Source organism: Micromys minutus (assembly GCF_963924665.1).
Source record: "Micromys minutus genome assembly, chromosome: 22".
Classification (NCBI taxonomy): Eukaryota; Metazoa; Chordata; class Mammalia; order Rodentia; family Muridae; genus Micromys; species Micromys minutus.
The window spans coordinates 29634477-29650479 of NC_137957.1; positions in this window are offsets into that span (position 1 = coordinate 29634477).

Here is a 16003-nt window from a genome sequence, read left to right on the forward strand (position 1 = left end):
TTGGGCTATCTCGTTTAGGATGATAGTTTCTAGTGCAACATATTTATGAGCAAATTTTATTTTTAAGCAGCAGAATAATATTATATTTTCTGCATGAGCCAATTTGCTTTTTGAATATTGATGTCCATCTAGGTTGTTTCCAATTATAAGCTACTATGAATATATAGCAGTCATTAACAGAAATGAACAACTATCTCTGCAGTAAGCTCTGGAACCAAAGAGTGGCTCAGCTGGATTTGTTGGTAGATCCTTTTTCATCAGTCTGAAAAACCCCCAAAGTGTTTTCCATAGTGCCTTCAACAATTTGCATTTCCACCAGCAAGAAATAGTTTTTCCCCTTCCCACCAGGATGTTTACCAATATGTGTTGCCATTTTTTTAAAATTAATCACATCTATTTTGACATGGTTTAGATGAAATCTCAGGGTAGTTTTAATTTGCACTTTTTCTGGTGGCTAAGAATGTTTAACTTTAAAATATTTCTCAGCCATTTTGTTTCAATTTTTTGAAAATTCTGTCCATATCCTATAGGAGGGGGTTACTCTCAAACCTGAAGTAACTAAGAATGTACCAGAAGGGCTACTAATCTTCTTCTGCAAAGGGAACATTTCAGTAACTAAATCCTACTGCTATGTTGCCCCATCCACAGATCAGAGCACCAGGCAACACTCAGAGGAGTAACACCATCTTTCAGTAGAGGATGGTTAGCATGGAGTCCCACAATGAGATGGATGAGCAGAGAGGAAGACAATTTAGGGTATTCAGCATTCAGTAGTATGTCTTTATCAAAAACATTGCCTCCAAGCTCAGTGATTGTTACAGAAGAAAAGGCAGAAGGGTTGTCAAAGCCAGAGGTGCTGAGTGCTTCAGAGTGATTAGAACTGCTGTTCATATAAACCCACAAAGACCATACCAGCATGCACAGGACTTGCAGGGGCTCAAAGCAGACAATAACGAATGGGGGGTGGATAGAAATACACAGTTTCTCACTGGAGAGAAGTGGGGAAGGAAGGGCAGAAGAAAGGAGAGGGCGAGGAAGATGGATGGAGGGCAAGGGAATGATTATGAACTTGGGTGAATAGAGTAGGGAGTTGAGTATATGGGATGACTATTGGGGGCAGAGAAAAAATAGCATAAAACGCATGAATGAAAAGGTTAAATAGAGAAGAAATACCAATGAACATCAACAAACAGCAAAAACAGAACAACCATCTTTCATCTTCCAAACAGTCTTAAAAAAAAAAAAAAGAGGAACAAAGCTATATCCATCATAATCCCTGATCTCGACTTGTTAATAAGGTAGAAAGTTTTAAAGGACAGTTTAATGAACAAGGAGATGCATTGACCTTTCTCACAACATAGAAAAATCTACAAGTAATTTACAGGTCTATATTACATGCTCCTTGGGCTGAGTCCAAACCAGCTATGTATGTCCCGTCCTGGCAAGAAATAGAATCTGTCCTGGGCTTGAGGGCTGGCAAAGGTTCTGCATTTCTTTCCCATTATGGACATGTTTTATTGGTTCAAAATGGCTATAGCTTTCCAGTGAACAACTAAACATATTGTTGCTTGTGTTGTTTTCTAATGTTATAATTATTCTTTCCTAACTTTTGACTATAATTAGTTTTGTTACTTTTAACAAATATGATTTAGAGTCTTGATTCTTTTTTAAAGTTGTTGATTCCTATATAGAACAATATTGGGTTTTTCTTGTTGCTGTTTATGAGAAAGGGATTCTGTGTGTGTGTGTGTGTGTGTGTGTGTGTGTGTGTGTGTGTGTGTGTGTGTGTGTGTGTTTAACTTTGACTGTTCTAGAGTTCAATTTGTAAATCAGACTGGGTTGAAACTTAGCACCAGCACCTGGATAGAACATTCTTTACGTACATATAATGGTTTCTTACATATACATTTCCACCAACTTTCTGTAACTTATCAAATACCTCAACGGAAGAAATATATTTTCAAGAATCATAAATAATATGATTTTTGGCTATAAATAAGTCTGTGAAGATTGCTGCAGTGAACAGAGGGCAGAGTAATAGTTACTTCATCAGTAGTGTGCCCAAAACCTGTCTAAACAAGAAACAGATAAGTAGCAGTCTGTCCAAGGCTATATTGTATATGTTCTTTCACACACTGTCTTCTCCACAAAACACTGTTGTTTCCTAACAGCTGGATATTTGGGCGGGTCGTTTATTCTTTTATCGACACCCATAACAGGTAATTCAATAGATTCATTTTAAAAGTTTAGTATTTTAAAAGTTCCCAGGTTTGCATTCTCTACTCTCACTAAAATAGGCAAATGTTCTATCCAGCTACTTTTAAGAATTGAAACAAAAGTAATAATACATAAAAAAAAATATGCTTAAATTTGTGAGTTACACATAGTGGTTTATGATTTTAATCAAAGGACTGAGGAGTCTAAGTTAAGTCTAAGTCATAATGTAAATGAATAAAATAATTAATCAAAAGAAAGTTAGTCAAGGAAAAATAAGGATAATTTAATAAATGTTAATTCTTTTCCCTTCAAAAAAAGATTGTTATGAATTCAAGGCCAGCCTAGTCCAGACTATGATACCTGCTGTTAGTACTATAACTGATGAGTCTTTTTAAATATTTCTTAAAGTAAAATTTATTCTTTTTTATTGGATACTGAATGTATTTACATTTCAAAGTTATCCCCAGTCTCCACTTCCTCTTTCTCCCCTGCTTCTATGAAGATGCTACCACTCCCTCCCATCCACTCCCACCTCAACACCCTGGCATTCCCCTACACAGAACCTAGGGCTTCTCCTCCTATTGGTGGTAGACAATGTCATCTTTGAATGTATGTTGCTGGAGTCATGGGCCCCTTTATATGTACCTTTGGTTGGTGGCTTAATTCTCAGGAGCTCCGAGGGGGGAGGGGGTGTCTGGTTGGTTGATATTGTTCTTCCTATGGGATTGCAAACCCCTTCAGCTGCTTCAGTCAGTCCTTTCTCTAACTCCTGCATTGGGGTCCCTGTGCTTAGTTAGATGATTAGCAGCAAGCATCCTCATCTGTATCAGTAATGTTCTGGCATTGCCTCTCAGGATACATATATATATCAGGCTCGTGTCAGAAAGCACTTCTTGGCATCAGCAATAGTGACTGGGTTTTGTGGCTGCATATTGACTGGATACCCAAGTAGAATGACCTTTGCTTCAGTCCTTGCTCCACTATTTGTCCCTGTATTTTCTCCATTTATTACTTTGTTCCCCCTTCTAAGAAGGACTGAAGCATCCACATTCTGGCCTTCCTTCTTCTTGAGCTACATATGGTCTGTGAATTGTTTCTTGGGTATTCCATTCTTTGGGGCTAATATCCACTTATCAGTGAGTAAATACCATGTGTGTTTTTTTGTGACTGGGTTACCTCACACAAGGTGATATTTTCTAGTTTTATCCATTTGCATAAGAATTTCATGAAATCATTAATTTTAATAACTGAGTAATATTCTATTGTGTAAATGTACCACAATTTCTGAGTCTATTCCTCTGTTGAAGGACATCTGGGTTCTTTCCAGCTTATGGCTATTATAAGTAAGGATGCTATGAACATAGTGGAGCATGTGTCCTTGTTAGATGTTGGAACATCTTTTGGGTACCTCAGCTCCCACTCCCATGTTGCTTATTTTCATTCATTCCCTTGGCCCTCTGGGAATCTCTCCTGTTTCCCCCTCCTTCTGTCTCCTGAGATTAGTTCCTTTACCCCTCCAAGTGGAATTGAAATGTTATTACTTGGGCTTTCTACTTGTTAAACTTCTTGAGGTCTGTGTGTTGTATCCTAGGTATTCTGTATTTTTTTGGCTAATACCCAATAAGTAGTGAGTACATGCCACATATGCCCTTTGGATCTATGTCTTGAAACAAAAAAATATTTAATGAAGTAATGTTGAGTAGCAGGTTATTTTGGCTGTTTTTTTAAATTAATGAATTATCCATCATTAGTAATAACTGGAATGTAATTTCAGAGTCTTCCCTGTATTATAAAAATCTAACAAAGTAAATTTTATTACAGATAAATCCAAATATATTTAAAGATTTCAAATGCCAGGGACTTAAAATTTCACTAAGAATTTTAAGTGCCCAGTTCTGCTGTGTCTCCTGACATTTCTGTTCCTTGACACTCTGGTCTCTACTGAAACACATTAGGAGATCAGTGGCCTCTGACAAGGCTCAGTGTAGAATGAGAGCCTGACAGTACACACGTGGAAGAAATACCTGACAATTCACACTTAATGTAATCCTTAATAAGTCCCCTGCAATTGTGTGGAAGTAACTGTTTAACTTCCCTGTGAAAAAGACTAATAAAAAATTCAAGTCTAGTTTTAGGATACCAAATACAGTTTCTGAAATAAAAGCAAATGATCAGGTTCTTTCAGCCAAAGTCAATAGGAAGCAGTTTTCATGAATAGATTCAATCTACAGTCTTATTACTTCTTGCTTGCACTTTAGTCAATTGATTAAAAAACACTCATTAGCCAATAGATTATCTGTAATGTAGAAATTTTTTACAGAGTCTTAATACATCTCACATGGAAAACCACTTCAGTGAGGCCTCACTGAACATAATAATTGTAATCAGAAATCTAAAATGGTCATTTTCTATAAAAATGATGGCAAGAAATCAATAAAATTGGTTTTTATACACAAGGTTGCATTTTTCTAATATGTTATTTTATTTAAAATATGTGCTTTCTAAATAATTGTACTATTATAGTCAGTCTTAAAATCCAAAGTATATAATACATATACATATACATATACATATATACACACACATATACATATACATATACATCATATGCATATACATATATAATCTCTTATCAAAGTAACATGTAAAGGTTTATGTTAAACATGTGTTCTTTAATATAAAATTTATATTAGAATACATATATATGTGTGTAATATCTTATTATACAATTACAAAATATGGATACTTAATTCTCTGGTACACTCTCCAGTTATTAAAATATCTCCTGGGTTTTTGTTTGTTTGTTTGTTATCTGCTACTGCTTTCTGACCATTGTTATTGAAGGTCATTTCATAAGAAGATTGAGCACCAGTGTATAGATTTTTTCTCTGTTTTTTTCATTCCTTAACTATGAGTCTTTCCTACAAAATATATACATGTACATATATATATATGTATATATATTATGTGTGTATATGTATGTGTGCATGTATACATATTCCCTCATATGTTGCAGGTATCCAATGATAAAAAAAAATTTGATTATCATAGTTAAGGAGCATGTAATGTTATTATTGGAAATACATTTGGTTGACAAATGGGCCCTCATAAGATTGCAAAACTTCTGTAATGCAAAGTACATCATCAAAAGGACAAAATGGCAACCAATAAATTGGAAAAAGATCTTTACAAGTTGTACATCTTATGGAGGGTTTATATCCAATATATACAAAGAACTCAAGAAGATAGACTCCAGAGAATCAAATAACCCTATTAGTTTCAAAGGACTAAGGAAATAATATGAGCTTTGGATCAGAACCAAGAGGTAAATAATTGAAATTCAGAGTGTCAAATGAATACAAACAGGATTTTTCTTGGGGGTATTTCCCAGTATTACTTTAATCTTTAAAAAAAATAACTGGTTTTAAAAATAACAGCACTAAAATGTTTGATATGCATTTTTTCATTTATACTTTAAGATGAATTTTGTTTCAAATACATACATAATCTATGAAAATATCATGATTCATCATCTTCCTCAGTATAAAGGTTGCTTAATTGACTTGTTAGCAATAAAGCTACATTTTACAACAGGATGGGTATCTTGTGGAAGTTTCTTTGTAATAGTCTTTCATTTTTTATAGCATAGGCTGGGGAAGGTGCATCTTGAATATTGCATAAAGCATTAATGAAGCAGGACCAATATGACAAAAATTAAATATTTGATATGTATCTAAGAATAATCAATAAAGTCAGAAATATGTAGTTAAATTACATGGCTGCTTATATAAAAAGAGGAGTCTAAAATGGTTATTTAATTATTTTGGCATGAATATAAGAGATTAGAAATAAATATAATTTTCATTTTAAATTTTTAATACTATAATATAAATACCAACCCAATTCTTCATTGAGTTGGAAAGAGCAGTGTGCAATTTCATCTGGAATAACAAGATATAGAATAGCAAAATCCATCCTCAACAACAAGAAAACATCTGGGGGAATACCCTGACCTCAAGCTATATTACAAGGCAATTGTGCTGAAAACTGCATGGTACTGGTACAGAGATAGGCATGTGGATCAATGGAATAGAATAGAAGATCCAGAAATGAGCCCTCATGTATATGGTCACCTGATTTTTGACAAAGGAGCTGTAAACATTCAATGGAAAAAGGACAGCCTATTCCACAAATGGTGCTGGTCCAACTGGCACTCAGCATGCAGAAGAATGAAAATAGACCCTTAGTTATCTCCTTGTACAAAGCTCAAGTGTAAATGTATCAAAGATCTCCACATTAAACTAGGTACACTGAAATTATTAGATGAGAAAGTAGGAAAAACCTTAGAACTCATAGGCACAGGAGAAAATTTCCTGAACAGAACACCAATGGCTAAAGCTCTAAGGTCAAAGATTGACAAATGGGACTTAATAAGATCACAAAGTTTCTGTAAGGCTAAGAACACTGTCAAGAAAACAAAATGGCAGCCAACAGAGTGGGAAAAGATCTTTACCAACCCCACATCAGATAGAGGCCTAATATCCAAGGTATACAAGGAACTCAAGAAGCTAGAGACCAGAGAATCAAACAACCCTATTAAAAAATTGGGTACAGAGCTAAACAAAAAGTTCTCAATTGAGGAATATCGATTGGCTGAGAAGCATCTAAGGAAGTGCTCAACATCCTTAGCTATCAGGGAAATGCAAATCAAAGCAACCCTGAGATTCCACCTCACACCAGTCAGATTGGCCAAGATCCAAAACTCAGATGAGAGCAGATGCTGGCAAGGATGTGGAGAAAAAGGAACACTTCTCCACTGTTGGTAGGGGTGTAAACTGGTACAACTACTCTGGAAACCAGTATGGTGATTCCTTAGAAAATTGGTCGTAGTACTACCTGAAGATCCAGTTATTCCACTTCTGGGCATATACCCCAGAAACACGACTATATACAACAGACACATGCACCACAATGTTCATAGCAGCACTATTTATAATAGCCAGAAGGTGGAAAGAAACCAGATGTCCTTCAGTAGATGAATGGATACAAAAGTTGTGGTACATTTACACAATGAAGTACTACTCAGCTATCAGAAAAATGATTTAATAAAATTCTTAAGAAAATGGATGCATCTAGAGAATATCATCCTGAGTGAGGTAACCCAGTCACAAAAGAATAGACATAATATGCAGTTACTGATAATGGGATACTAACCCCAGTAAGCTCTGAACACCCCAGAAACAACTCACAGACTGTGAATTTCAAGGAAAAAAAAAGAAAAAGAAAAAAACCATTACACTCAATCCTTACACACCAAGAAAACTTTGACTAATTCTGGGTTACATCCTTTTTTACATGTACTATATGCTTATTGTAACTAGTAAGACCTTAATGCACACTATCAAACCTTTGAAAAAAAAGCCAAGCATTGACAAAAATGTATTCATATACTTTTATGCAAAAATGCTTAAAATTTGTACTTTTATCTTTGTATTTTAAAATAAAGTTGTTCCAAAAAAAGAATAATCAAAATTATTTAAATTAAAAAATGATTCTGAAACAACTGTGTTTTATTATTTAAGCATGATGGTGGGCATATGACTCTTCATTTTATTTCTCCTGTAGGGTGTATACACACTTATGTGCTTCCAGAAGTTACCTTATTAAAAGTAGTTGTATGTCATAGTATATATATATATATATATATATATATATATATATATATATATATATAATTAAGACATTTCTTACTTGTCCTCTCTCCAAACATATCAGATTCTCCTTTCCACCTTTCTTCAAACTCATGGCTTCTTTCTTTACATCATTTGTCATTACCCACATATATGTATTTGTATAATATATATATATATATATGTATATATATATATATATATATATATATATATACAGTTTTTCATAGTTGCCTATAATTCTTTTTGTAGAATTGGTGCTCCATAGGTTTTACTATGTGCACTTTCACATGTGCATTGGTGACTTCCTTATTCAGCCCACATTTTGGGAATCCAGTTAGTGCAACTTCTGCTATTACTAGGAGGCACCTTCTTAGAGCAAACGCTTTTACTTCTGTGATGCTTCCAAAATGTCTGCCTCCTTTTGGATAGTATTACCCAAGCCTTAGGTGTGGGAGTTTTTTGCAGATGGAGACACATAAATTTGTATTGTTTTTCAAGATAATTTTTAAAAATTCATATAATTACCCAGGTTTTTGGGAAAGACAGTTTTTCTAAGTTGGAAAATGAGATTGGGTTATTAGTTTTAAGATGCAATGGGTAAGGAGTTATCAACAAGAAAGAGAACAAAGGCTTCCAGGATTCCATTACTGTTTGGTTCCCAGGATCTAAAAGCTTGTTTGTGCTGCACTTTCTTATCTTAATTGTTTTTACTTAAGGATAATATTATGTGTCCTAAACATTTCAGAATATTCTATGCATTTTCTATGTCCTAAATACTTCAGAATGTATTATTTTGTCAGTGTGACATTTCCATTATTAAGTGTAATTTCATTATTGCATTTTAATAATCCCTATGGGTAATCTCACTGGGGATTGCTGCCTGTTCCAAATCGCTGAAAATCAATTTTAGTGTGTTGTTATCTCTGACTACTCTCGGTCAAATAAGCTTCAAACTGAAGCATTGGTGGCTTTGGTGATATTGAGAACCAGGCAGCTAAACATTTGGGAAACTTGTATAATTTATATGGTGTGAGATATGGTTTAGGCAACATCTTTAGCACATTGCATGGAAAGTTTCAAGTAAAATCTCTCTGGTCTTCTACTCTATTGCAACACCTTTACATCTCATATGAAACCATCAGAATCATATGTGCATTTATGTCTTTGTAAAAACTTCCATGTGAGGAGAATATTGAAACCCTACATGGTTTTTCCATTGCTGACAGCTCTAAGGTCACCAGCAACTCTGACCTCATCTGGAGAGATAACACTTTATTTCTTAAGGTCTTTTTAAGAGAGAAAGTTTCCATTTTCCTTATAATCTTGACTACAGCGGAGAGTGCTTGTGAGTACTATTTAAAAGAGAGTGCTTTAGCTTCTGGCCCAAACTTTTGAAATTCATACAGGTTTTATCTCAGTCTCTCTTCTGTCCTTTGCTTCCTATGGCGTACAAAAAGCCACAGTACTGTATGAAATAAAACCTTTAAACTTCACCAACCACCCCAAAGAACTGCTTGGAAAATAAAAATCATCTGACAAAAATAGAAGTTATACAAAATACATCTGTTCAAGTTTCTAATGGAATTTGGACAGGCTCCTGCTATAAACTGAAAAGTTATAAAGTAGCCTCCCCAAACTGGCTGCTGATAACCTGCTCCGTCTGTCTTATGTCTGAGAGCTAAGCTTCCCTCAGAAATCAGGCATTCTTTCCAACTCAGAAGTCAACATGAGAAGAAACAGTGACAGCATATGTAGGAGATGATTTATATACCTTTTGACTCCTGTTACCTTTCGCAGGCATGGAAGGCTCCCAGTGATCTTTCTGCCCATCTGATGCATGATGTTCTTCGACCATTTTGTTTTTCTTGTAGATCAACCGATACCTGACTTAGTGAATGAATTTACAATAACACATTAAATAATTTTCAGTGTATGCTGTCAGTCATACCATTTAGCTACTAGATGCCTCTAAATAAAGCAGATTAAACATGTGCATCTTATCCTCATACTGAAAATCCTTAAGCTAAAAGTATTTTAAATAACCTTTCAAAATCACATGTCTTATAGTTACTGGAGTAAAAGTCTTGGTCTCTATCTCTTTATCTGGTGTTTGTTTTTCTGTCTGTTTTCTGATACACAGTAACATGGAAAAAGAAACATTAGGTTAATACTCACAACAAGAATCTTGCTCTCACATTTGGTACTTAATTTCCTTAATGGTTACAATTACATTTAGACAAATTTGGTTAAACAAAACAAATGTCACTATTTTCATGAGTGTAATTAACTTCCTTTACTTTTGCTGAAGGTTTTACCTTTTTTTTTTTTAAATCACTTATTTATGTATATGAGTAGACTGTTGCTGTCTTCAGACAAACCAGAAGATGGCCTCAGCTCTCAGTACAGATGGTTGTGAGCCACCCTGTGGTCACTGAGAATTGAACTCAGGACCTTTGTCAGTACTCTTAACTGCTGAGCCATCTCTGAGACTAGCTTTGAAGAATCAAATGAATTACCCATTAATTTCCACTGTGGGCCCACTAAATTTCAACAACAACAACAACACAAGCATCAAGAGATGTGTTGCCTACCCTGTAATCTATTCAATTTCCTTAAGTGTCCTTTGATAAAGACCAAAGGGGATCACCAGAGACACAGAGACATTTTTACCCACAGTAGCAGTTTAGGTGACAGAAACCATAGTGATAAAAATATTGTGATGAGTGATAAAGTTCTGATTTTTTTCCCAGTAAGTCTATGGATGCTAGAATCTCACCACTCTGGTACCAGGTGAGAATCAGGTTCTCACAGGTGTACAATGAGAAAATGAGCTCAAACTGCCGATTTTCATAATATTACCAAGTACTGTTTAAAGCTTAGTGGCTTTTGTGTGAGAAGAGATTGAATCTATACAGTTTACTTCATTGAACAGAAGAAGCCCTGAATAGCTTACTGACACAGAGTTAAAAGAATGAAATGCAGGTATTGAGCTTTCCAGCCACAGGGGAGGAATATATTTGATGTTCTGTAACCATTTCTTTCTCTCTTGTCCTCATGCTCCCTTTCCTACTCCTCTCCTCTCTTCCCCTTTCTTCTTCGTTTTTCTCTTACTTTCAAGTAAATCACAACAATATTACAATGAATATATACTTTCAAGTGTACCCTGTTTCTGATTTGTAAAATTCTAAGGGCAATATAATCTTAAGCACATAGTTGCTACATAGTTTGTGAGGATGAATCATAGTTAGATGAAGTTCCATAAATGATCAGTTTCTCTGGTCACCTTGGTTGTATTAAGAAATTCCCAGGACAAATAAAACATCTAGGCATGTCTATGGTAGCAAGAGCATGAATGACTGCATCATAGGGGTTCTGACCTAGTCAGTGTCTTCATCCTTGATGGATTCCTAACTGTCTGCATGGGAGATGGCACAATTAAGTGTTTTATGTTTAAGAGTTGCATTGGTCATGGTGTCTCTTCACAGAATAAAACACAAGATAAGGCAGAAATTGCCATTAGGAGCTTCCAACCATGGTGATAATAGGTATAATCCCCATAGACTACTGTGTTTGAATAAAGCTATGGGGACCAAGAAGTGGAATGTGGTAGTTTGAATGTGCTTGGCCATGACAAGTGGCACTATTAGGAGGTATGGCCTTGTTGGAGAAAGTGTGTCACTATGTCTGTGGACTTTGAGTGCTTTTAGGTTCAAGATCTGTCCAACACAGAAGAGACCCACACTCTGACCCACACACTGATTGTGAATGGCAGTTTTCTCTTGGCTGCCTTCAGATCAAAATGTATAACTCTCAGCTGCTTCTCCAGAATCATATCTGCCCAGATACTTCTATGCATTCCACCATGATGGGACTGAAGCTCTGAAATTGTAAGACAGATCCAATTACACATTTACTTTATAAGTGTTGTCTCGGTCGTGATGTCCCTTTACAGCGACGAAACCTTAAATAAGGCAATGGTACATGATTTATATTTCAGCATCCAGAAAGCAGAAGCATATAGCTGTCTGTGTGTTTAGGTCCAGATTTGTCTACATGAGTAAGTTCCAGGATAACCAGGGATATACAGAAAGACCTTGTCTCAAAAGAGAAAAAAAAATCTCCAAAACACAAACAAAAACAGCTTGAAGCAGAACACCTTGGAAGTATCTGTGTTCTGCTTCAAGCTGTTTTTGTTCTACAAAGTATGTGGATAAAATGTGTAAAAAGACTAAAGTTCTCTAGCAGTCAGAAAATTATGATTGACAACAGTTACTTACATATTTTTAAAAAAGTGGTTGAAAATTACAAATGTTTCCTCCAGAAATCAATGTTAACTGCTTAAGAGGATGATTATTGCCATAGTGTTTATCTGACCATGATATTTTGTGTACATGTAAGCATACACATTGGTAAATATAGATTCTTTAATGGGTGGTAAAAATGCATTAAAATTTAATCAAAATGACATGTGTAGAATTAGTAACATACTAAAATACATTAGATTGCATATTTTAAATCAACCAATTTTATGATGTGTGAGTTATTCCTAAAATATCTATTATAAACAATATAAATATCTGGTTATCATTCTCATTTTTCTATGTGTTCAGACTAAATGAGATAATATTTATACTTTGTCTACAACAGGATAAAGAATGTAAAAAGGAAAATTCTACATACACTATGCACCCTTTTATGTTTACAAATGTTTATAAAAAGAGACACTGTGTTATTGTTGTCTGAAGACATATATTTGACATTTGAATCACAGTCATTTCCCACAGAGCAGGATTCCTGTGGTATCATTCCGGGTCTCATGACATGTCTTCCTTGAATCAAGGACTAGAAGTAGCCAAATACTTGTGGCAAAGCTACTGAGAGTGTTTTTGTGTGTACAAGAAATCTGACTCCTTCTTAGCCCCAGAGAAAATGCTGGTTAGTCTTAACCAACCGTAACTCTAGCATCTCACTCACAGAATCACTAAGCAAGGAGCAGTAACTTCAAAAGAATATACACAAAGGAGGCATAGTCTTCTCTTTTGTGTCTTTGGAACACAGATTATGACTATAAACTAGATGCAAAGATTGATCTGGTATATCTGTAACTTCAAGTCTGGGGAAAAATTAACAATACTATTAAGCTTGACAGTACTTTCCAACCAATAGTGTTCATTATAAACTGCTTGTAGATATTGATAAATTTGTAATAATAATCCAGTGAGTTATCCACAAGATAATTGTTATGCTGCTTGCCTATAATCTATGATTTTTGTGATAAATGTTAAGTATTCCTTGTACCCCAAGTACAACATGTGTACAACATACACATGTGCTAAAAACCAGATTTCTTTATCACAATAAATATAAATTACACAATAGGAATTCATTCTCTCTCTCTCTCTCTCTCTCTCTCTCTCTGTGTGTGTGTGTGTGTGTGTGTACATAAATATCCATTTGTTAGGAAATCAGAGGTTGATGCTCAGTGCCTTCAAAATGCTCTCCACCTCATATATTTTTAAAAATTTTCATTTTGTATATACATGCGTGTGTGTGTGTTGCCTGCATATTATGTCCATGCACCACAGTTTTTGTGGAGGCCAAACTAGGAACTGGAGGTACAGATGTTGGCATGCTGCCATGTGAGTGCTAGGAATCTAACACAGGCCATCTGGAACAGTAGACTGTGCTCTTAATTGTTGAGCCATCATCCTAACGTGTACCTTAATTTCTATGATTCCTTTCACTGAACATGGTGTTCAGTGTGTCAAATAGACTGTCTGCCAGAAAACCGCATAGAACTTCATGCCCCTGCTGCTACAGCATTGGACATACAAGGAAGCACTAAAGCACTAAACTTTTTCATGTGGGTTCTGGGTCTCTTTCTTTATGAAGCATGCACATAATTGAATAAGCCACTTTCTTGCCCAAAAGGTAGTTGAAAAATAGAAGTTATCATTGAATCTTACTCTAAGCACTTTTCTATGGAAAAGTAACCAAATCAGCCCTATTTGTGTGACAACTTTGAGAACTTTATAAAAATATGTAGCTTCTTTTGACCATACAGAATTTTGCTGCCTTTGCTGGAGAAACTGCTTTTTAAACCTGCTAAGTGGTAGGACCCAATCATTTCAGATGCAGACACTAATTTTAATTTGGAATTTAATGAATTAAGAAACAAATTGCTAGGCGATAAATGTGGATCAATTTGCATTTTTCTAAAGGCAGACCATCAATTAGACTAACACCATCTGTTGAAGATGTGTTCTTTTTCACCACTGGATAGTTTTTTTTTCTTCTTTGTTGAAGATCAAGTGTTCATAGACGTGTGTGTTTATTTCAGGTTCCTCAAATCTATTTCATTAATCTATGTATTAGTCTCTATACCAGTACCATGTAGGGTTTTGTTTTGTTTTGTTTTGTTTTTTTTAATCACTATTGCTCTGTAGTACAGCTTTAAATCAGGAATAATGGTTCCCCCAGAAATTCTTTTATTGCTGAGAATTGTTTTCACTATCCTGATTTTTGTTGTTGTTGTTATTTTTGTTGTTGTTGTTATTTTAAATGGAGTTGAGAATTACTTTTTCCAGCTCTGTGAAGAATTGTTTTGGAATCTTGGTAGGGATTGCATTGAATTTGTAGGACTCTTTTGGTAAGATGACCATATTTACTATGTTAATCTACCAGTCCATGAGCATGGGAGTTATTTTCATCTTCTGAAGTCTTTTTCAATTACTTTCTTTCGGGACTTGGTGTTCTTTTTTAAATTTAAATTATTTTAATTATTTACATTCTAGTCGTTGCCCCCACCTCAGTCCCTCTTTTCACAGTCAGGCATCCTATTTCTTCTCCCCCTTTTTTTTCCAAAAGGGTGATCATAGCACCAGGCATCCTTTTCCCTGGGGCCTCAAGTCTCTCCAGGATTAAGCACATCCTCTTACACTGAAGACAGAACAGGCAGACCTCTGTTATATATGTGCCAGGGGCCTTGGGTTGGCCCATGTGTGCTCCTGGTTGGTGTCTTAGTCTCTGGGAACTCCCTGAGGTCTGGATTAGTTGAGAATGCTTTTCTGTCTATGGGATTGCTCTCCCCTTCAGATTCTTTGATCCTACCCTTAATTCAGCCATACAAGTCCCTGGCCTCAGTCTAATGGTTGGGTATAGGCATCTGCTTCTGTCTTAGTCAGCTGCAGGTAGACCCTCTTGTCATACGAATTTTTCAGTTGCTTGGTTAGACATTCACCAAGATATTTTATATTATTTGGTACTAGTTATAAGGCTCTTCTTTCCCTAATTTCTTTCTCAGGCTTTTTATCCTGTATATAATTGAAGACTACTGATTTGCTTGAATTAGTTTTATATCTGGCCAGTTTTGTGAAGTTGTTTATCAGCTGTAGAATTTTTGTGATAGAGTTTTGGGGCTCGATTATGTATACCATCATACATGCACAAATAGTGATACCTTGACATCTCCCTTTCCAAATTGTATCCCTTTGGCATATTTTTATTCTCTAATTGCTCTAGATAGAACATTAAGTACTATATTGAATAAATAGGGAAAGAGTGACTAACCTTGTTGTGTACCTGATTTTAGTGTGATTGCTACTAGTTTCTTTCCATTTAATTTTATGTTGGTTGTTGGATTGCAGTATATTGCTTTTATTATGTTTAGGTATGTGACTTGATTCCTGATCTCTCCAATAATTTTAACATGAAGGAGTATTACATTTTGCAAAATGATTTTTCAACGCCTAATGAAATATCATGTGCCTTGTTTTTTCTTTGAATTAGTTTATATAGTGTATTACATTGATGCATTTTTAAATAATTCAAACATCCCTGTATCCCAGAAATGACACCTACTTGATTATGGTGAATGATGTTTTTTATGTCTTCTTGGATAAGGTTTTCAAGAATTTTATGGAGTACTTTTGCATCGAGATTCATAAGTGAAATTGGCCTAAAGTTCTCCTTCTTGTTGGGTCTTTATGTGGTTTAGGTATTAGAGAAACTGTGGATTCATAGAATGAATTAAGTAGTGTTTCTTATTTTTCTATTTGATTGAATAGTTTAAAAAGTGTTGGTATTAACCATTT